This window comes from Lygodium microphyllum, chromosome 6, assembly GCF_053477565.2.
Source record: "Lygodium microphyllum isolate KBCC chromosome 6, Lygodium_microphyllum_v1.1.10, whole genome shotgun sequence".
NCBI lineage: Eukaryota > Viridiplantae > Streptophyta > Polypodiopsida > Schizaeales > Lygodiaceae > Lygodium > Lygodium microphyllum.
In genome coordinates this window covers 159,527,673-159,551,118 of record NC_141140.1, presented here as the reverse complement: position 1 = coordinate 159,551,118, position 23,446 = coordinate 159,527,673, and the positions used below count along the sequence as shown (strand labels likewise).

The 23,446-nt window shown below is 40.4% G+C and overlaps 1 pseudogene; it reads left to right on the top strand.

Annotated features, from left to right (window-relative positions):
• Nucleotides 1–20,439: 20,439 nt before the first annotated feature.
• On the top strand, nt 20,440–20,979 carry LOC148035337 (cysteine proteinase COT44 pseudogene; annotated as a pseudogene).
• The last annotated feature ends 2,467 nt before the right edge of the window (nt 20,980–23,446 follow it).

The window sequence follows — 23,446 nt, the reverse complement described above, 5'->3', positions numbered from 1 at the left end:
TCAGTTGAGGAGAAGGCAGCCTACATGGAAGTGGTGATAAAACACTCTGCACTTTTTATTTCTGATTATGAACACATCACAGGTGTGACAGCAGTACAACATCACATTAATCTAAAAGAGGGAGCAAGGCCGGTGGTGCAGCGACTACGACGGTTGGGAGTAGTTCAACAAAACGCTCTACTCACTGAGGTGCAATGACTTTTGAAGGCAGGCTTCATCTATCCAATAGGGGACTCAGAGTGGGTTTCACCTGTGGTGGTGATACCCAAAAAGAATGGAAAATGGAGGATTTGTGTGGATTACAAGCCGCTAAATGGTGCAACTAAGAGAGATCACTTTCCTCTTCCCTTTCAGGATGAAATACTCAACGAGGTGACCGGGCATGAGGGAGGATTTGCGTAGATTACAAGCCGCTAAATGCTGCAACTAAGAGAGATCACTTTCCTCTTCCCTTTCAGGATGAAATACTCAACGAGGTGACCGGGCATGAGAGATACACTGTTTGTGATGGGTATTCAGGTTATTTCCAGATTCGAATAGCTGAGGAGGATCAACAGAAGACCACCTTCATTACACCTTGGGGTTGTTTTGCTTACAAAGTAATGCCATTTGGATTAACAAATGCCCCAGCTACCTTCCAACGATTCATGAATTATGTATTCCAGCCATATTTTGGGAAATCCATCAAGGTTTTTATTGATGATTTTTGTATTTATAGTTCTAAGGCTCTACATCTAGGGAAGATGGATGAAGCTTTCAACCGACTCGCACAAATGGGAGGGCAGTTAAACCATGAGAAGTGTCACATTGGCGAAAGTAGTGTAACTTTGTTAGGGCATGTCGTAAGTGAGAGGGGCATTGAAGCAGATCCAAACAAAGTTAAGGCCCTATTGGCGGTGCCATCACCATCCTCTGTGAAGCAACTAACCTCTTTCATTCAGAAGGTGAGATATATGGGGCGGTTCATTCATCTCCTCTCCCAATTGATATTTCCACTGCAACAGTTAACCCACTCTGAGGAGCTCCTGTGGAGTGACGAAAGCGAAAGGTGCTTTCACGAGGTGAAGAAGGCTCTTAGCACCCTTCCTATAATTTTACAGCCTTGCTGGGATCAAGAGTTTTTTGTCAACCCGAGTTTTGGGGAAGATGCTCTAAGGGAAGCACTAATACAAAAGGATGCTAAAACTGGCCTAATGAGACCGATTTACTTTTCTAGTAGAGTAATGACAGCATCAGAACGAGGGTACAAGATGGTCGAGGTGATGGTTTTGTCTCTAATGTTTGCTGTAAGAAAATTTTGTCCTTATCTTCTCCCTAGGCCATTCACAGTGATCACGGAAGAGAATTTTCCCTATGCCTTACAGCACATGGACGTTTCAGCCAGAATCGCTAAGTGGGTGATACAACTCCAAGAGTTTGACTACACCTTCAAGGTGGAGGATTCTACTCAAGCTTGCCTAGCTGATTTGTTGACCCATAGATGTCATCAAAAGAAGGAAAAAGAGAAGGAAAAAGTAAAAGAGGAGACACCTCCTTTTGAGGAGCCGCCACGGGTGGAGAATGCCCATGCCCTCTACTTCGATGGGGCCTACAAGCGTATTAAAGACAGAGCGACAATAGGAATAGTGGTGTTCAGTCCGAAGGTGACAAAATTTATGGAGAAGCTATCAGCTTGGAGGATGTCCATTCTAACAATGAGGTAGAATATCAAGCCTTGCTTTTAGGTTTGAGGTGGTGTCTCTCACATGGTGTCACTCGACTTAATGTTTTTGGGGATTCTATGCTAATTCTTAAGCAAATGAAAGGAATCTGGTCTTGTAAAAATGATAACTTAGCAGTGAAAATGAGAGAAGCTAAAATTCTTATGAGAAAGCTACAGAAAGCCCAAATCTATTTTGTGCCAAGGCTCACAAATGGCAATGCAGATGCTCTAGTAGCTGAAAAATTGAAAGAGGTAATGGTGGGCATCATTACAGTAAAGCTTCCCTTGTTTCACGGTAAGTTTCAACTACAAGATGTGCTTTATTTTCTTAAGCATGGTGAGGCACCTACACATATGAGTAAGAGTGAGAGAAGGTGGCTGGCTACTAAGGCCACTAAATACCGCTTGATAAATGATGTGTTGTATTGCAAAGGAAAGGATGCAGTACTTAGAAGGGTGCCAACAGCAAATGAGATTATGGATGTGATTAAGAGCTACCATGAGGGGGTTTGTGGCGGACATTTTGCTCAAGAAATAACCAACAGGAAGATTCTCCAAGCCGGTTTTGTGTGGCCTAGTCTATATCGAGATGTGCAACATTGGTGCCGCATTTGTGACGATTGCCAAAAGGCCGGACCAAGGAAGCTAGTGCATGAGGAACAAAATCCCATAACTACATATGGCCCATTTGAGAAATGGGGGATTGATGCAATAGGGCCACTCCCACAAACCCAGTATGGCAAGAAATACATCATAATGGGTGTGGACTACATGACGAGGTGGGCAGAGGCTTCAGCAACTAGTAGAATCACAGCCCAAGAAGTGGAAAAATTTGTGTTTGAAAATATTTGTTGCAGGTTTGGCACACCTTTGGAAATTATCTCAGATCGGGGTCCTGGTTTTAGGGAGAACCTAGTAAGGGAGCTAATGGAAAGGCTAAAAATCAAGCACATGCACTCTACTCCCTACTACCCACCACAGTGTAATGGTTTGGTCGAAAAAGTGAATGGGCTGATTTGTAAAATAATTACCAAGCAAGTACACATGCACCCCAAGCACTGGGATAAAAAATTGAGTGCAGCTCTTTGGGCCTACAGGACTTCATTTAGAACCTCACTTGGCTATACTCCATTTCACCTCGTCTATGGCCAAGAGGCTTTGCTTCCTATAGAGGTGGAACTGGCCAGTTTGCGTGTTTTAGTAGCCAATCGAGAGAAGAATCAAGATAAGAAGTTAGAGGAAAGGATCTTAGATCTAGAGAGGCTGGAGTTAGACAGAGAAGCAGCAGTCCAACACTATTCCATGCAGGCTAAAGAGAGAAGGAATACATTTAATAAGAAGCTGGCTAGCAAACACATAAGGGAAGGATCACTTGTGCTACGTTATGATAACCGCTTTGATAATAGAAAGGATGCTAAACTTGTGTTCAAGTGGGAAGGGCCATTCATGGTCATAAGGAGATATCCAAATGGCAGCTATAAGCTAGGTGACATGGATGGGAAGGTTCACAAGACAAGGGTAAATGGATGGCGACTGAAGCCTTATTTTCAAAGAAATATGAACACTTTGGAGCAATCCTTCAATGAAGAGCAACCAATGAGGGGTGCAGTCCTCCTTGCTCTATTGGACCATCATTATCAAGCTAAAGGCATGAATACCTCTAGCCTAAGGGGAGGGCTAATGATTCGGGTTTTTTACAACCTGGATTACTACCACAAAATTTGGCCAAAGCCCCTATCAAGAGCTTACCATATCACTTTGGGTTTACTCTTGAAGCACTAGGTATGCTACATTGCTTCTCGATTATGATAACTCTAGAAAATGGGGTGAACAAGTTCTTAGGAGGTATGTCAATGTAAAGGGTAAAAGGGATAGTTATCTTAGTGAAGATGAAAATGGATTACACCTAGGAGTTGAGTGAGTGCATAGATTTTTCAAAGGACTAGCCTCCAACTACACATGGGCTCCACTTGCATCACTAAGATTTGGAATCTATCACCATCATTAGAGGACAACTCACCCTAGCACACAAGTCAATATCCACATCATGGTGTCATTTGGATCTTACATAAAAGCTTACAAGTGTGGACCCCTTCTGTCACATGCTTATATGTATTTATATATATATGGGGGACTAAAGTGAAAGCAGCTTTTGGAAGCCGTTTTTTATAATCTCGATAACTCCCAAGAAAAAGAAAATTTCAAGAAAATTTCCACGATGCCCGATCGAATTCGACCTGGTCTACAAAGTTGCAGAAGAAACTTTTTTCAAATTCCTCACGGATTTGAAGTTACGAAGGCGCAGACTGCTGGCTACATGCAATTTGCTTCTCTCTTTCACCACACCAACTTTCCACTCTATCCTTCTTGTAAATATATTATAATAATGTTCTTTGGGCACCCACCTCTTGTAATCTAGCTCCATTTCTCTATTTTGTCTACCACCACCCTTGGCTTTTTGCATGATGACCAAGGTGGGGACTTGTCCCATCCACTATTCTCCATATTTTCAAAGATGCCATACATAATCTAGGATTATGTTAATCAAGAAGATTAACTTAATCTAATCCCTCATGGAGGCTATATAAAGAGCCCATGGAGAATGAAGAGGGAGAAGGACAATGACAAGCCCATGAGAGCACTCTAGAATACCCTAATCTCTTTGAGGTGAGCTATGAGTGAGTTCTTTTATTATGTAGCATAATGGCAAGCTTCCTCTACCTGTTCTCCTATTATCTCCCTCTCTTCTCATCTTCTCATTCCACGTAGCATAATGGCAAGCTTCCTCTATCTCTTCTCCTATTATCTCGCTCTCCTCTCATCTCTCTCTCATATTCTAATATGGTGTCTAGTACATATATTCTCTCTTGTAAATTTGTGTCTTGGTTCTCTTGATTCTCTTTCAGAAAAAGGATGTCCTAGCCCATCCTCCCTTTGGCTAGGTGGTGCCCCTCTTTAGTTCTCTTAGTGAGGATTGGAGGTTGGATGGGTATGAGGCAACCCATTCATCATTTCAGCCCTCAATGGTAACCATGTGTAATATGATGAAGAGAATGAAATTCTATTTTTAGTCTTTCTCTCTCCTCTCTCCTCTCTCCTCTCTCCTCATGTTGCCAATTCATATGGATCCATTCAAGGGAGAGAGAGGGAGATCCCTGATCTATGTAGAGAGGGCAAGATTTTGATGGTAACTATGTGTAATATGATGAAGGGAATGAAGTTATGATTTTTAGTCTTTCTCTCTCCTCATGCTGCCCATTCATATGGATCAATTCAAGAGAGAAGGGAGTGGGATTTGATGATGAATTTGGATCAAATGATGAGGTTGAAGTGATAGAGGACATAGGCTGGGATAGGAGAGTGCTTCAACGGCAAAGGAGAAGCATCAGTGGGCCTCCCGATTTCGAGATGCACGCCTTGAAACCCACGTTTCTTATGAGTAAGCAATCCTTCTTTTCGTTTTATGAAAAATGGTTGAAGGAAGTGTTTGATGATGTTGTTCTTGATTTTCTATGTTGCATTCTCTCTTAAATGTAGAAGAAACAAGAAAATTTAATGATATAATGATTTCCCGCAAAACACGCAAAACCCGCAAGTTGTGGTTTTTATGAAAATGATGGAAATTGGGGGTTTTGTTGGGGTTTTTGGGGTCATATGAGATGAAAATCGATAGGGAAATAATGCTGAGCATACTTGATCGAAATAAATCAATAATTTTGAAATATCATAATTTTTGGGATAAATAAATAAGGAAAAATAGAAAAAATGGGAGAAAAAATAGATTTTTGTGCTCAATAATGAGGAAAAAATATGATTCATGTTTGTGAATGTGTAACAAGGATGAGGCATGGGGGATAAGCCTCATTTCAGCCTTGTTTTTAGGTTAGGGTGCATTTTTATCGTTTTCTATATGAAAAATGATATAAAAATGAACCCTACACCTATGTAACGTTGCAAAACCTAAATGGTTAGGGGAAAGAGGGGTTATGAAAGTGAGTAATCATCGAAATTGTTTTTAATTTTTAATTTTTTGATTTATGCAAAGAATGTAGGCCATTGAAAATGTAAATTCAAAGAGACTAGTAGCATGAAGAAATTCGGTGCTAGTCTTTAGCAATGCCGCAATAACGCATAGGGTGAAAATCATTAAAGAATTACTTTGCACACCACGTGATTGATTTCTAATCATAAAATGGTTTCACACAATGGTCATACACTTCTATATTTTGCATGCCATATGGTATAAAACCTGGATGCATAGCACTTGATTGCCAAATAAATGACCAATGTGGAGTGTGTAAGGATACACTTGCTGTAGGGTAGACGATCAGTTATTAGGGAAAGTACTTGGTGAGGAAACATTGAAGTCTCCTGGATCATTCAAAATCAAAGAGTGGAGTATGTTCCTATGTTCTTTATGTTGAGGTAGCACACCTTGGGACCAATCCCTGAGGTGTAGGAGAGTTGCAGTGGGGCCACGACATTCAGCTGAGGGGTGCCTCCTCTATGTTTGTGCTAGCTGGTGATTTATACCAAAATGTGTTGGATTTTCCTTTGAAGAGAAGGAAAGGGAAAGATTTTGATGGCAGCCATGTGTAATACGATGAAGGGAATGAAATTCTGATTTTTAGTTTTTCTCTCTCCTCTCTCCTCTCTCCTCTCTCCTCTCTCCTCATGCTGCCCATTCATATGGATCAATTCAAGAGAGAAGGGGGTGGGGTGTGATGAAGAATTTGGATCAAATGATGATGTTGAAGTGATAGAGGACATGGATTGGGGCAGGGGAGTGAGTTAGTGGAAAATGAGAAGTGTCAGCGGGGCCTCCCGATTTCGAGATACGTGCCTTGAAACCCGCGTTTCCTATGAGTAAGCGATCCTTCTTTTTGTTTGATGAAAAATGGTTGAAGAAAGTGTTTGATAATGATTGTTCTTGATTTCCTATGTTGCATTCTCTCTCAAATGTAGAAGAAACAAGAAAATTTAATGGTATAATGATTTCTCGCAAAACATGCAAAACCTGCAAGTTGTGGTTTTTATGAAAATGATGGAAATTGGGAGTTTTGTTGGGTTTTTTGGGGTCATATGAGATGAAAATCAATAGGAAAATAATGTTGAGAATATTTGATCAGAATAAATCAATAAATTTGAAATATCATAACTTTTGGGACAAATAAATAAGGAAAAATAGAGAAAATGGGAGAAAAAATAGATTTTTGCGCTCAATAATGAGGAAAAAATATGATTCATGTTTGTGAATGTGTAACAAGGCTGAGGCATGAGGGATAAGCCTTAGTTTAGCCTTTTTTAAATGTAAAAGTACGTTTTTATTACTTTTTATTTGAAAAATAATAAAAAAATGAACCCTACACTTATGCAACACTACAAAACCGAAATGGTTAGGGGGAAGAGGGGTTGTGAAAGTGAGTAATCATTGAATATGTTTTAAATTCCTATTTATTTGATTTACGAAAAGAATATATGCCGATGCAAATTTAAATTTAAAGAGACTAGTAGCACGAAGAAATTCGGTGCTAGCCTCTAGCAATGCCGCAATAACGCGTTACATGGTATAAAACCTGGATGCATAGCACTTGATTGCCAAATAAATGACCAATGTGGAGTGTGTAAGGATACTCTTGCTGTAGGCTAGACGATCGGTTATTAGGGAAAGTGCTTGGTGAGGAAACATTGAAGTCTCATGGATTGTCCAAAATCAAAGAGTGGAGTATGTTCCTATGTTCTTTATGTTGAGGCAGTGCACCTTGGGGCCAATCCTTGAGGTGTAGGAGAGCTGCAATGGGGCCATGGCATTCAGTCAAGGGGTGCCTCCTCCATGTTTGTACTACGTGGTGATTTATGCCAAAAAATGTGGGATCTCCTTTGAGTAGAAGGGAAGGGCAATCGTTGGACTACATTCCACTACAAACACCATATCTATATTAGTGGTTAGAGTAGAGTGTGCCTTAGACGCTCCTGTCTGCGAGGCCGTGTGTGGGTGTTGTCTTAGAGTGTGAGAGGTACTGAATAGTGCTAGAGAGCCAGTGTTGGGCCTGTTTTTGGTCCTGAAAAATATCCTTGGTTTGGAAATACCAGAAAATAGCTTTTGATTGATATGTAGAATGAGTCGCCCTAAATGCTAAAAACAAATTAGGGTTGTGATCAACAACTTGATGGATTACATGTGAAAAAATGCTCAATTGATCTGGATGGGGCATGTAATTTACTTGCAGTGGATTGGGGCATGAGGTCTATCCATAGCCCTAATTTTTAAACTAACAATATGTAATTATGCACTAGTTCTAGATAGATTGACCTTGAGAAGATTTGAGTTATTTCTATCCATTACTACCCAAAAATAACCAAATTGTAAGAGAGGCATGAGAGGAGAAAAAAATAGAGAAGAGAGAGAAAGGAGTGCAAAGGAGAGAGAATATTATAGATAGTAGAGAGAAAGACTAGAGAAGGAGAGGAAAAGATAGAAATACGTCAGAGAAAGAAAGGATAGTCCAAAGCTATGCAAAGAGCTATGTAATTGTACACGCGCTACAGACACAATTTATTTGTAATTAAAATGAACCCCCACCGTCATGCATGCATTCGCTTTGCACCATAGATCACGTAAGTTGTAACAATGAATTGCATTTTTAGAGACCCCCAGTGAGTCAAGTCAGTCTAAGTAGGGGTTGAGATTGTGGAATCGACTCACTATGCATTAATGGTTAATTAATAATAAACTGCAATCTAATTTGTACATAGCTAAAATGAATTCAATAGTGTTCACGCATCCACATTCATTGCACCATAGGTTTATGCAATGTGTTTACAGGGATTGGGATTTGTTAAGTCCGAGATGTAGGTCTTATTCATCTCTCTTTATTCTGTTGGTCCAAGTCTTGGATTCTGTTTGAGTCTGGTCATTGCCTGGGGTACGGTGTGTTTGAGTTTTTTTTAAATTGATTGATTGATTATGTGGGATCAGGGTGTCTGCTTGTTGCATAGCATGAAGCTTTCGGTCGCATGATGGTGCACATGTCGGATGCCATAAGCGTGCGTAGTGAGCGTCAGAAGGTCCCCCGGAACAAAAGAACTCTACTTTTTGCACAAAATTCAAGGTAGAATGCATGCACGACATGAACAAGAGACCAATTGGGTGCAATCTCTCCCCATGCCTTGTGTGAGAACTCCACAAAGCATGTATTTTATGTATTAATCATCTTCAAGCTCAAATAATAGCCCAAATTATAAAATAGCACGCTTTTAGCTTTTGAGTTTGCTTTAGTGCCAAATAGAAATAAAGCTAATGGGCGGGTGCCCAAGAAGTCAGGCATACCCAATACAGTGTCCAAATACAAATATCATAATCGTGCGCCCATGCGCATACAAAAATAATAAATAAATATCCAACGCCTTGATAAATAGGCGCAACAAAATATAGGTGCCATGCCTAAGGTATGCGCCCATCAAAATATAGATGAAAACTCGAATACACGCTATCCTCCAATGCTTTCCACCGCTGCTGCTGCTATCTCTACACATCAACTGAAGCATTCACAATCGTTAGTAAAATAATACAATTAAACCGAAAAAAGTGAATACCTAATAGTCTTTAGCTACATAAATAAGTCAATTGATCAATCATAACCTTAATTTATCACGAGTGCGCACTCTAAACTCATAAAATTTTATTAATTTAATATGTATTTTGCGGAATCACCCGCTATGGAATCACCCATGTCCACACTAAATTAACGAAACACCCCAAAAGGATAGGCTTCCCCATCAACTTCTCGCACAAAGAATCCACTTTGTGTATGAGCCCCGATAATAAAAGTTTACGGAATCCACCGTAAAACCTCACGGAATCCACAGTGGCACGGAATCCATCGTGAAATATGCCTCCTGGCATCATACCCATGGGGTGGGATAGCAATTGTCCTCAATTGCTATTATCTCAATGTGGAGCTAACAGAGTGGGGAAAGCATTTAATTCTCTAGCGTGCATCCATTGGGCCTCTTCAACAGGATGGTTTTTAAACTTGACCAAATATCTAGAATATCTACGGCTAGTTCTAGTGGTTATAAAGTCAGTATCTATAATAGCTTCAGGTTCAAGGATTTCAGTCTCTTCATCTAACAAAGGTGGGTTTTCATAGACAGGATGTACAAGTAATTGGCCTCTAAAGGGTCGTAATAAACTAATATGAAAGGCGTTGTGAATTTTCCAATGTGGTGGTAGTTCTAACTTAAATGCATTGTCATTGATTTTGTGAATGATCTTAAATGGTCCATAGAGTCTAGGTGCTACTTTCACAACTGGGTGTTTATCTACACTTTGTAATCTACGTTTTTCTATTCTTAACCAAACATAGTCATCAACTTTGAAATTCATGGCCTGTCTTTTCTTATTGGCTTGCTTTGTATATGATTGCTGGGCTTTGGCAATCATGTCTTTAACCTCATCAAAAATAGTAGTGTGCATGTTAGCAATGTCATCAGCACTTTGAATTTTATTTGATAAAGATGCAACAGGTGTAGACAATCTATAACCATAAATCACTTCAAATGGTGCTTTCTTTGTAGCTGTGTGTGGTATATTGTTATATGCAAACTGAAGTAAATGTAGATGTGTATCCCATGTGTGTGGTTTAGAAATAGTGTAAGAACGTAAAAGATCTAAAATAGTACTGTTAGTAGCTTCTATTTGACCATTTGTTTCAGGATGAAATGCAGATGAAAAATCAATCTTGTTCCTAAGTTAGCAAATAAAGTAATCCAAAAATTATTACAAAATCTAGAATCACGGTTAGAAATAATAACTTTTGGTAAACCATGATCAGTGAAAATAATTTTCTAAAATAGTTGAGTTGCTTGAGATGCTATTAAAGTTTTCTTGCATGGAATGAAATATGCTTGTTTACTAAACCTGTCTACAATAGTCCAAATCATATCATGGTTAGCTTTAGTGTTAGGTAAACCAGTAATAAAATCCATAGAAATCTGTTCCCATGGTCTTGATGGAATAGATAAAGGCATTAGTAAACCATACTGTTTACCATGATGTCTCTTAACTCTTTGACAAACTAAACATTCAGAAACAAAGTTAGATACATCAGTGTCCATATGTGGCCAATAAAAATCTTCAGTCAATGTACGCAAAGTAGATATAATACCTCTATGACCTTGATATGGAGGACAATGAATCTTATTCAAAACAAAAGATCTAAATGGAACTGTAACACATAATCTCTTTTCATAAAACATGAATCCATCATTGTAAGACAGTGAATCAATAGGAATCAAGTTATTTGCAAAAATCAGCTTGAAAAGTAATGTCTTGATGATAAGTATCTTTCATAGGGATAAGGGAATCAAATGATATGACAGAGATATTATGAATGGTGGGTCTTCTACTTAAAGCATCGGCTATTACATTCTCTTTTCCTGGTTGATATTGTATAAGGGGATGAAAACTTTGAATGAAAGCTGCCCATTTGATATGTCGGTCAGAGATTTGGGGTTGACTAAGGAGATATCTAATACTTTATTGGTCAGTATTAATCATAAAATCAGAACCCATTAAGTAATGTTTCCACTGACGTAGGGCTTGTACTACAGCTAGCAATTCCTTATCATAAATAGAATATTTAAGTTCGGATGGTTTCAGTTTACAGCTAGAATAAGCTCTGGGATGATTATCTTGCATAAGTACAGCTCCTATTCCAGATCCGCTAGCATCAGTAACTACTAAAAAGAATGGTCTATTGAAATCAGGTAGTTGTAATACAGGAGCATGGATTAATGCATGTTTCAATAAATCAAAAGATTTTTGTTGATTATCAGACCAATGATAAACAATGCCTTTCTTTAAAAGTTTAGTCAAAGGCAAGGCAAGTAATGAAAAGTTTCGCACAAACTTTCTGTAAAAACTAGCAAGACCTAGAAAAGAATATAATTCATGTACAGTTTTGGGTATGGGCCAATTCAATATTGCTTCTATCTTCTTAGGGTCAACCTTAATACCTTCTGATGACACAATATGACCTAGATATTCAATTTCTGTTTAAAAGAACTCACTCTTTTCGAAATTAGCATACAATTGATTATCTTTCAACAACTTGAAAACTAAAGATAGATGTTCATAATGCTCTTTCTCATTTTTACTGAATACCAAGATATCATCAAAGAATACTATAACACAATGCTGATATTTCAAGAATATGCGATTCATCATTCGACTAAATATAGCAGGTGCATTAGTCAATCCAAAAGGCATCACTAGAAATTCATAATGTCCAAATTGTGTTCTAAATGCAGTTTTGAATATATCAGATTTATCTAATCTCACTTGATGATAACCAAATTTAAGATCTATCTTACTAAATATGGCAGAACCTTGTAGTTTATCCATAAGATCATCTACCCTAGAAATCAGATATCTATTCTTAACTGTATTCTTATTTAGGGCACGATAATCAATGCACATGCGATAAGTATTATTATTCTTCTTTACCAATAAAACATGTGCACCAAATGGAGAACTACTAGGTCTAATTAATCCTCTGTTTAACAAATTTTCTATTTGATTTTGAATTTCTTTCTGTTCAATCTGGTTATGCCTATATGGTGCTTTACATGGTGGTTGTGTACTAGGAATTAAATCTATTTTGTGATCTTCAGGACGTGAAGATGGTAGTCCAGGTGGTAAATCATTAGCAAAACAATCTTTAAATTGTGCAAGGAATTGTTTATGCCTAGGATGCATATGTTTTTCTTTAGCTTGAAGTTCATTGACCCAAATTAAATAAGATTTACTACTTTTACATAATGCACGTTTAGCTTGAGTATGAGTAAGCAGTGGAAAATTATTAGATGCGTGCATACCATGCAATGTAAGTTGTTTTCCTTGAAAATGAATTTTAATTGAATGCGTGGAAATCAATGCTCTTGCGAACCACGGTCCATCAAAGAGATGCTCGATCGACTAAATGATTAGTGACACATTTAATTTTGTCTTTTTCAGCGTATGTCTCTTCATGAAAGTAATCATCAAATCGACTGATAAATGCAAGCACAGTCTTTCCATCTTGAGTTCCATTGAAAGTATGGAATTTGAAATTTCTTTTACTTATCTTTGTTTCTTTGTGGATGGATTGAGCTTCAAGCGTCGCATCGATGGTACGTCGGATAGGATCTTTGGGTTGTGGTCCATCTTTGTCGATAGTAGATCGTTGTAAATTGGCCAATTGAACTTGCAAAGCTTGTCAGGATCTTCGTTCTTCATCGAGCCGCATCATAATTAAATCCAATTTTTGTTCCATCATAGGTTTGGGAAGATCGCCTTCAGCCATTAAATCGTCCATATTTTGTTCTGTCATCTTGTAAAAATCCAAAAGACCTCTCTCTCAAAATCCAATTAGTGGGATGAGCATAGCTCAAAGTCGAGTATACAAGGATTATAAATTTTTGTTTGGCTTTCACGGTCTTCGTCTTTTGTGGTTGCGGGATTTGTAGTCTTCGTAGAAATTGCGTATGACCTTTTGCGTGTGCTGAAACTGGTTCACCAAATCTGCATATGTGAACAGAGTCTTCCAGGGAACACTTTTGTAGTTCTGTGCTTCTGCGCAGGAATAGTCTTTATGGGAGTTATTGAAGTTAGTTTGTTTTGACTTCTTGGGAACTTGCAGGACTTGCAGAGTAAGAAAACTTGCAGAACTTGAGTAACTTTGGAAGTTTGAAAGCCTATGTAACTAAGATTATGACTAATCTGTTTGTCATCGATTTTTAAGGGGGGGCCGTTTTTTCCGCCGCTGATTACGGCGTTAGCATGCCGCGCTACTGGTCGATGAATTTCTATTAAGTAAGCTTTTATAAAGCTTACTATTAACTTCCTAAGCTTTATTTTAAAGCTTGTTGAACTTGTGGATATGGAGATAAAGCTTACTGTCTCTGTTTCAAATGACTTGGAGAGAGAGATGTAGGAGTGGTCCTCTGCTTCCTTAGGCCGGTCCTTCGCGATCAAAGGCTGTAGACAGAGGTTCTTGACTGCGAGGAATCCACCCGTATCAACCGTTTGCGATGAAACTCAGTGTAGAGCTCGATCGTTCCAAGAGCTCCGCCTTCACGCAAGATGGGTAGCGATTGGAAGCTCTCGATCTCAGCTTCGCTTTGATACCACTGGTGCACAGGTCGGATGCCGTAAGCGCGCGTAGTAAGCGTCAGAAGGTCCCCAAGAACAAAAGAAGTCTACTTTTTGCACAAAACTCTAGGTAGAAAGCATGCACGACATGAACAAGAGACCAATTGGGTGGAATCTCCCCCCATGCCTTGTGTGAGTGCTCCACAAAGCATGTATTTTATGTATTAATCATCTTCAAGCTCAAATAATAGGCCAAATTACAAAATAGCACGCTTTTGGCTTTTGAGTTTGCTTTAGTGCCAAATAGAAATAAAGCTAATGGGCGGGTGCCCAAGAAGTCAGGCATATCCAATAAAATGTCTAAATACAAATATCATAATCGTGCGCCCATGCGCATACAAAAATAATAAATAAATATCCAACGCCTTGATAAATATGCGCAACAAAATATAGGTGCCATACCTAAGGTATGCGCCCATCAAAATATAGATGAAAACTCGAATATACGCTATCCTCCAATGCTTTCCACCGCCACTGTTGCTATCTCTATACATCAACTGAAGCATTCACAATCGTTAGTAAAATAATACAATTAAATCGACAAAAGTGAATACCTAGTAGTCTTCAGCTACATAAATAAATCAATTGGTTAGAAACCAATCCTAACCTTAATTTATCACGAGTGCGCACTCTAAACTCATAAACGTTTATTAATTTAATATGCATTTTGCAGAATCACCCGCTATGGAATCAGCCATGTACACACTAAATTAACAAAACGCCCGAAAAGGATAGGCGTCCCCATCAACTTCTCGCACAAAGAATCCACTTTGTGTATGAGCCTCGATAATAAAAGTTTACGGAATCCACCGTAAAACCTCACAGAATCTACCGTGACACGGAATCCACCATGAAATATGCCTCATGGCATCACAGGAGTGCGTAGGTTATGTAAATTTTTTTTCCAAAGGATGTGGATTGTTTGGGGAAGTCTGGTCTGGTCATATGTCCTTTGTTTTGATGTTCTTATCAGTGTTGATTTGTCTGTGTTTTGCAGGAAATTATTCTTTTTCCTTGGTTGTGTGTGTGGGTCTCTTGTGTAGTCTGAATGGCATCTACCTCTATTCCTCCTATTGTCATCCAGCATGTGTCATTGACTGTGCATGGCTATGCTCTTCTCCTAGAGGCAAATTGCATTCGCCATGCTGGTCTTCATCATTTTGTGGATTTGAAGTTTTCGCCAGTAGACAACATGATTTGCTACTCCTTCCTGGCATCCTACAAGAACCAATCTGGCTTGGTTTATAACCAACGCTTTTACTTATCCACAACCAATATTAGTGATGCGTTGTGTTTGCCTCTTTCAGCGTCTTTCGTCCCTAGTGGAAATCAATTATTGACAGCTGAGGAGATCCTTTCTCTCATGAAGAAAGAAACCTCTACCCCTTTGGTCTCTAGCAAAGTTATTACCAATTCTGGGATTTCTGTAGCTCACATCTCCCCGATATGGAAACAACTTTGCTTGTTTCTACAAGACAAGTTCATGTTAGGGAAGCCTGCTTCCAAATGTCTCTCCAAGGAGCTATTCTCTACTTCTTTTAGGATCCTGGAGGGAGCCAAGCTCAATTGGGTAGCATTCATACTCGCAAAGATGGATCATCATTTTCAGAGAGTTCGGAAAGGTCAGGCCAGTAATGTCTCCTACGGTGTTTTTCTTCAAAAGATTATCTTCCTTGCACCTCCTCCTAGTGGTGTGCTAGTCTTGATCCTGCTCCTCTTCTGAAGTAGCCACCACCTTCTGTTCCAACTCCTCCTCCATTACAACCCAATTTTGATTCAGAGGATGAGCCCCCTGCCAGATTCTCTCGCAGTAAAAGATTACGTACTAAGGGCCCCTTAGTCCCGTTTCTATTTTAGTTTCTGATTATCCTGCACAGGACTCCATTCCTCCTGTTTCTACCAATTCGCTTCCTTCATTCTTGTCATGTCCTAATGTATTTGCAACACAGAGGGATGGGCAGTTGGATAAACAAATCCCTGCTTCCTTACAAACAATGTTAGCTGGACCTTTGCTTCCTCATCTAGTTTCTTGTGTCCAGGCTACATTGGAGACTTCACTGATGACTTGGCTTCAGTCAATTTACACAGGAGTGTATACTTTCCTGCAGGACAAAGTGGATTCCCTGACTAGTCAATTGAGTAAGGCTTTGGAGGATCTAGCATCTAAGAAAGCCACCCTCATGGATATTCATAAATGTAATGAAGGAGACAGGAGAGAGAGAAGGAGAGGAGAGAGAGAGTGTAGAAGAAAGATAAAGACTGCTGGAAGAGAGAGAAAGAGGGTGATGAGGAGAGAGAAATACTAGGAGTAGAGAGAGAAAGACAAGAAGAGGAAAGAGAAATGGCTGGCAGCCATGGAAGGACATGGAAGAAGGTGAAAGGACACATGTATATTCATAAAATGGTACCCTAACTAGGTCCTTGTATACCTTAAATACCCCATCCGTGTAATCGGGTATTCGCATGTGCTATCCCCATGTTAACCCCATGTAAGACCCTCTAATCCCATTCTTTACATTCCATCTTGACCCGGAAGGTTTTTGCACTCAAAAACAAAAGAGGACGTATTGGTATGGCTGGGTGGGGGGGGGGGGGGGAAATCTTGTGGAACAGTGGCCTATGAGCATGTATGCAGTGTGAGCATGAGGGGAGAAGGTAACTCGGTACAAAGATAGGCACCAATTCCAAACAAGAAGGGCCGGACAACACCGGACAGCATGCTATCCCGAACAGGCCTGCAGTGGAAAACTAATCATAACTTGCCATGGGCAACTCCAAACAAGATGTTCCGCATGTCAAAACGAAGCTCATTGAGCGTACTTTCAGCCCAGGTAGTTCATGCATGGGTGCAATTAATGCAAGCCCAAAACTGTTCGAAAACAGATGGCTGTCTACTCCAAAACATGCCCAAATCGAGTTGTCCTTTAGCCAAGGTTGCCGCCTCAAGGTGAGGGGACTACACCGGGGGAGTGCTTATGTAGATAGAGCTTTTATTTAACCCTCAGGATCAAATGGATAACCTGCATGGTAAGCATCACCAGCATGTCAAATCGAAGCTCATTGAGCATACTTTCAGCCCAGGTAGTTCATGCATGGGTGCAATTAATGCAAGCCCAAAACTGTTCAAAAACAGATGGCTGTCTATTGCAAAACATGCCCAAATCGAGTTATCCTTTAGCCAAGGTTGCCGCCTCAAGGTGAGGGGACTGCACTGGGGGAGTGCTGATGTAGATAGAGCTTTTCTTTAACCCCTGGGATCAAATGGATAACTTGCATGGTAAGCATCACCAGCATACAAGTCATCCATGCAAGCATGGGTCTCTGCACTACCACCAGGGTCAAATGGAAAGTGGTTATCCTTTCCATGCATTGGGTTACCATCCAAAGTAAAGCTAGAATGGTCAGAACCACTAGCTGTTGCATCGAGTCTGCCATAAGCATCATATGATTAAGCTCGGTCTGCGCTTGGATGTTGTCAACAACACATGGGGTTGCATAAGCTAAAAAGTTTACTGTGTCTGTTGAGATGGCAAGCTCAACACATGTGGACATGGATGATGGACCGCCTGGTTAGATGGGTCCACACGTCTACACTTAGCACGTTGGTGGTCATTATGACTCTCACATGGCCACTGACTCATTACTTATTATATTCAGGTTGTTACACCTATTTACAGCTGGCATAGTTATAGCGCCAGTCGACTAGTGTAGTCGGTTATGCATTGTTTGACTTAGTAAGCCACTTTCCTTTTATGTTGTATCTTATCTATACTTTGTGTACATTGTAAAAGAGTGTGGAAGAAGAAGAAGAAATCAGCAAGAAAACGTTTTGGCATCCATCTCTCTTCTTGTCTCTTGAGTGAGCTTCTCCTTGTGCATTCTGTGTGTGTTCGGCGCAGCATCTTGAGCAACCCCCTCCACCACGCGATTCTTGACAGTGTCAGCCCCTAAGTGCTGCATATTCATGGACCCTGCATTCTTAGTGATGTCCAAGCATTCAAATTCTAGGTCTGTGGGCTGAGGGGGTTTCCGCATCGGGTCATGATCATCTAAATCCACATGCTGCCCATGATCTTCTTTCTTGAACTGAATTTCTTGTTGTGGACCCATACCAAAATGGTCTTCAAAAATATCTTCTCCATCCTTTGCATCATAATACTCTAATACCAAGAGTATTTTGACAGTCTTTGCCCTGCATGTGGCTTGATGGTTATAAGATATTGGCTTAGCACATTGATAGCATAAGCCCGCAACATGCAATTCCCGTATTGTATCACTAGTAAGGTGTCTAATGCGTTTAGCCTTAGATAGCAATTTACACACATGCTCATCACCATCGGTCAGCTCAGTAATAGTTCTAACATGCTGCTCATAGTCATCTTGCTGCTCATATACAGCAGATGGCTGTCCATGCTCATGACCAGAATGCTCATGCTGTCCATATGGATGGCCATACCAATGTGGCTGCTGCTCATAATGATATTCATGCTGTCCATACTGCATATGTTGATAATAGCCTTGCTGCGCATCACATGCATAACCGTCATAAGCATGCTGCCTTTGATCATTGATCCCACAGCATTGGTCATGCTATCCATAATCTCTATGAGAATGCATGTCACAAAAATGTTCATGCTGCTACCCAAATACATCTATTTGCTATTGCCTACTACCAAAACCTTGGCCATATTGTTGCCCATAAACATGATGCCCAAGATTGCATGATGATTGTTCAACATGACTACAATGGTGTCCTTGCATCCTAGGCTGACCATAAATATGATGAGTGGAAAGTCCATGAGCATAGGTATTGGCATGATGTTGGTCATAATCACTGGCTTGCTGCACCTGCATTGCATAAGAATCTCCATATGCATGCTGCTGACCAATGCTGCATGAGCTACCATGTACATGTCCATGATCATGACTTGCATAAGAACTTTGTTGCTGCATAAAGGAGTGCTTGTAAGCATAATCATGCTGTCCATAATGGCCATAATCATGTTGCCCATGATAGCCATATTGCTGATAAAATCCATTGGAGTATGATCCACCCTCATGACAAGGTACATAGCCTAGGTGTTGCCCAAGGTCGTATTGTACAATACTTTGGTTATCAAAATTTCCCATATGTGATTTAGCGCTTAGCACCGGCAACTGACCTATATTGTTTCCCACATCAGAGCATCAAAAGATCCCTAGTGTTATCGCTGAAAATCAGATCTGCACACTACTATTTGCTATTGTATGTCACTCACTCTATACAGCACACTGTTCACTGTGTGTTAAAAGTTAATCAGACTTATCATCCAATGCTTTCTCCACTTGACATCTGCAAATCTGCGGCTGCAAGGATGCACCATGACCATTCTCTAACGACTTCACATTTGGGGTTGCAGCACCAATGATGCAAGGTTCAACTCCATAGCAGGCACAAGAGCCTGTTCAAGTCACACAGGCTAATGCATAGCCTTGGCCTGCAATATCCAATCCAATTCTTGTCTCTGGTCCTCCTCTAGTGATGAATATTACTCAACCGAGTTCTATGCCATTGAGTACAACCTCTGCATCTTTTGAGGTAATGTCCCCACTTGAACGAGCTGATGCTTCTACTATTTGGAAAGAGTTTACGACTGCTGATGGAAGAAAGTACTACTACAATAAAACAACAAAGCAATCAAAATGGACAATGCTTGAGGAAATGAGGTTAGCTCGGGAGAAAGCAGCAGATCCTTCCTTGCCTGTAACCCATGAGCCAATTGCAGTTTTTTCTCCTGCTACTCTATCGATTTCAACAGTATCATCTAAAGATGTTTACTTCACTGGCGGGCATTTGAGTCTTACTTTTCCTGCTATAGCGCAGTTTGAACCAAGTGGTGCTCCCAGTATTCCACAGTGTTATCACACTCCATCTGTTACTTTATCGGGTAGAATGACATAGAGTTTTTTCTCCCCATCAAATCTAGCAAGCATCTCAGTGAACAGTGGGCTTGGATGTTTAGAGATACTACGTCAAGTGGAGGCAAGGTACCCAGCATTGCTCTTCAAAGCAACAGCTCACCGCTTCTGTTGAGAAGCTTTATGCGATGATTCCTGATAACTTGAAGAAGGAGATTTCTCCTCTGCTTATTACTGCTTGCATCCAGGCTCCGAAGGCATCACGACTTATCATGGGGAAAGGTCAATCTCGGTCTCTTGGTGCAGTGTCATTCTCACCTCATGCAGCGCAAGTCCGGTGGGCAGAAGATATGTTCCATTGGCAAGCAACAATTATGGGACCTGCAGATAGCCCTTATACTGGGGTGTATTTTTGGTGACAATCCACTGTAGTAGCTGGGATACCATGAGATCTGTCCCTTGCTTCCAAATCTTCAAGCAAAACCTCTTCTACATCCATGAGCACAATAGTAAGGCCGGCCCACACACGCATAGGCTAGGCCTCAACAAGTTCGTAGATCTCACCTTGGAGGAGTTCAAGGCCAAGCACCTCAGCTTCCCGCCTTCGGTCGCCAAGGTTGGCATCCTCAAGAAAGTTCGTCGATCTACTTGCAGCAGATCTGATGCACTCCCTCATGCCATGGACTGGCACCAGAAGGGTGCCGTCACCCCTGTCAAAGACCAAGGACAATGTGGGAGTTGCTGGGCCTTCTCCTCTGTGGGGGCTATTGAGGGCGCCCATGCCATTGCAACTGGTGAGCTTGCGAGCCTCTCTGAGCAGGAGCTTGTGAGTTGTGGGCTTAGCAATTATGGGTGCAATGGTGGGCTTATGGACCCCTTGTTTGAGTGGGTGATTAAGAATGGTGGCATCAACTCAGAGGATGGGTATCCTTATGTTAGTGGCACTGGTAGATCCGAGTTCTGCAAGTGGTTGAAGAAGTTGAAGAAAACTATCACCATTGATGGCTATGAGGATGTCAACCCTAATGATGAAGATGCCCTCATGTGTGCTGTGTCACAACGCCCTATCAGTGTTGCAATCAATGCTGGGACCTCTGAATTTCAGCTGTATGCAGATGGCATACTTAGTTCATGCTCTGATTCCAAGAAAGCTGCCATCTTTGTGTGTGCACCCAAAAAGTAGGGTTTATGGTTGGAAAATGAGACTATGATTTGGGGGAAAGGAGAGAGAAAGGAAGGATCTAAAAACTAGGCTTTAATACCAACTGTAATGAAGGAGACAGGAGAGAGAGAAGGAGAGGGGAGAGAGTGTAGAAGAGAGATAAAGACTGCTAGAAGAGAGAGAAAGAGGGTGATGAGGAGAGAGAAAGACTAGGAGTAGAGAGAGAAAGACAAGAAGAGGAGAGAGAAATGGCTGGCAGCCATGGAAGGACATGGAAGAAGGTGAAAGGACAGATGTATATTCATAAAATGGTACCCTAACCAGGTCCTTGTACACCTTAAATACCCCATCCGTGTAACCGGGTATTCACATGTGCTATCCCCATGTTAACCCCGTGTAAGACCCTCTAATCCCATTCTTTACAATAAACAAATGACTGAAGCTCAAGTAGTTAGTAGCTCAAGTAGTTACCCTGGAAGTAGAGAATGTGTCTTTGACTAAAGAGAAGAATTCTGCCCTTGAGGAGATGATCGACTTAGCCAGTAGGCCGAGTACTTGTGAGGGTTAGCTACAGTCTTCTCAGGAAACTGTTGAGTCACAGAAGAAGATGATTGCAAAGCTTAATTAGAAGATTGTTACTCTTTGTGTTCCTCCACCTCCTGTGGTTTCTTATGTAGTATCTTCCAACGAGGAGCTTGACCAGTTATAGCAGAAGGAGAAGTTGTGTAATGGTTTTTCTGCTAAGGTAGAATGCCTTCAACAACGTATACAGTATGTGCAAGATGATTTTACTAGTTATGCAAAGCTAGTGTCACCCCAACCATCTTTCTGGATCAAGTATAATCAGCAACATTTTACATTGTATATCTCTTTGAGCAATGTGGATTTAGAACCTCTAGAGGATGGGTGGCCGAATTTGTGGTCTGCAGATTTGTTGAAGTCTGTGTTTGATAGATTTGTTGATGAGCTGATTTTTGCATGAAGTACAGTTGCTATCTTTCATGTATCTTACGGGGCATTTGCAGATTCCTGATGAGGAGGATTTGAATGTTTATGTGGGAGATGTGATTTTACAAGTAGTGATGTATGTGCACTCAGTTGAGCTCCTGTTAGTAGATAGTTTGAAGCACTATCATGAGCAGATGTCTTGGTGTAGAGGACATGCTTGGCATCTACCTTTGGAGGATGTTGCTTTGGAGCCTCATCGTCTCAGGGGTGTATTCCACAAATCTAAAATCCAGCCTTTGCAAACTCAATTGTTGCGTCATATTGCCGATAATCCATTATTCACTAATTCTTTTTTCCAAGATCTTGCTTATCATTGTTCTTTTTATCCATTAGATCCCACTGATCATTTGTCTTATTCTCTTATGTCCTATCATTTTCCGTTGTACATTTCCCTCCTCACTTCCAACCCTGACACTATTCCTCTGTTGTCTTTTACTCCTTCTAATTCCCCTCACATTCCTATCTTTACTTTTTGTCCTTTCATTTGCCGATTCGACATCGTCGCCTACCCCTTATGAACCTCCTCCTGTAGTTCCTCCTATTCCTTCTGTTTTCTCAGCAGATTCCCTTCATATATTTTTGCTAAATTTGCCATCTCTTCCATCTTCCTTATCTCTTCATTTCCCTTCTTTTTAGGATCTATCCTATCCTCCTTTACAATGCTCTCCTCTTATTCCATTCCCCTCTCCTTTTGATTACATTAACCTTCCTCCTCAATCAGTGCTTGATACACCAGGGTATGATAATGACATACTTCATCGACGACAATGGATACTGCATGATTTTGTGATAGGACCGGTGTTTAACTAGCCTTTCATTCCAAGGTCTTGGGATACCTATGTAGCATTTTCGAACCCTTACCTTCATTTTGCTCGGGTGCATGCTCATTCTGAGGATACCTCTGTATGTCTTGTAGCTCATTTTTGCTGGTACCTTACTTTTACACATCAACAGTCTAATCTGTTTGATCATCAATCCGAATGTGGATGTGACTGCTGCTCAGATGGATACTCTATATTACTTCGCACAAGCTTTCCCTACCAGGTTTCTTATTTTTTTGGAAAGGATGTGTTGTATACAGTTCCTCCAGAATGTGCCTTTACATTTTGTAGATGAGAGTAAAACTTTGGAGCGTCTCAAGTCTAGCATGCAGTTTAAGAAGAAGTGTTTGCATCCTGCTTAGCAATGGAATTCTTTTTGGATGTATCAGTTCTTTTTCTTTAATGGAAATCTTTTTATGTGCTCTCCATTTTTTGGGGGCATGTGCCATTCAGATTACCTGGTGTTGTGCCTATGTGAGTTGTATATGTGGTATGTATATATTGTTTATCTTTGTTGAATGGAGCTGAAGTTGAAGCTGGATTGATGAAGAAGATGTTGGACTACAAGCTAGTAGAAGATGATGTTGATTCTAAGAAAACTCTTAAATCCTTTATGACTTTATGTTGTTAAACATTTTTTTTAAAAAGGAGATAATATC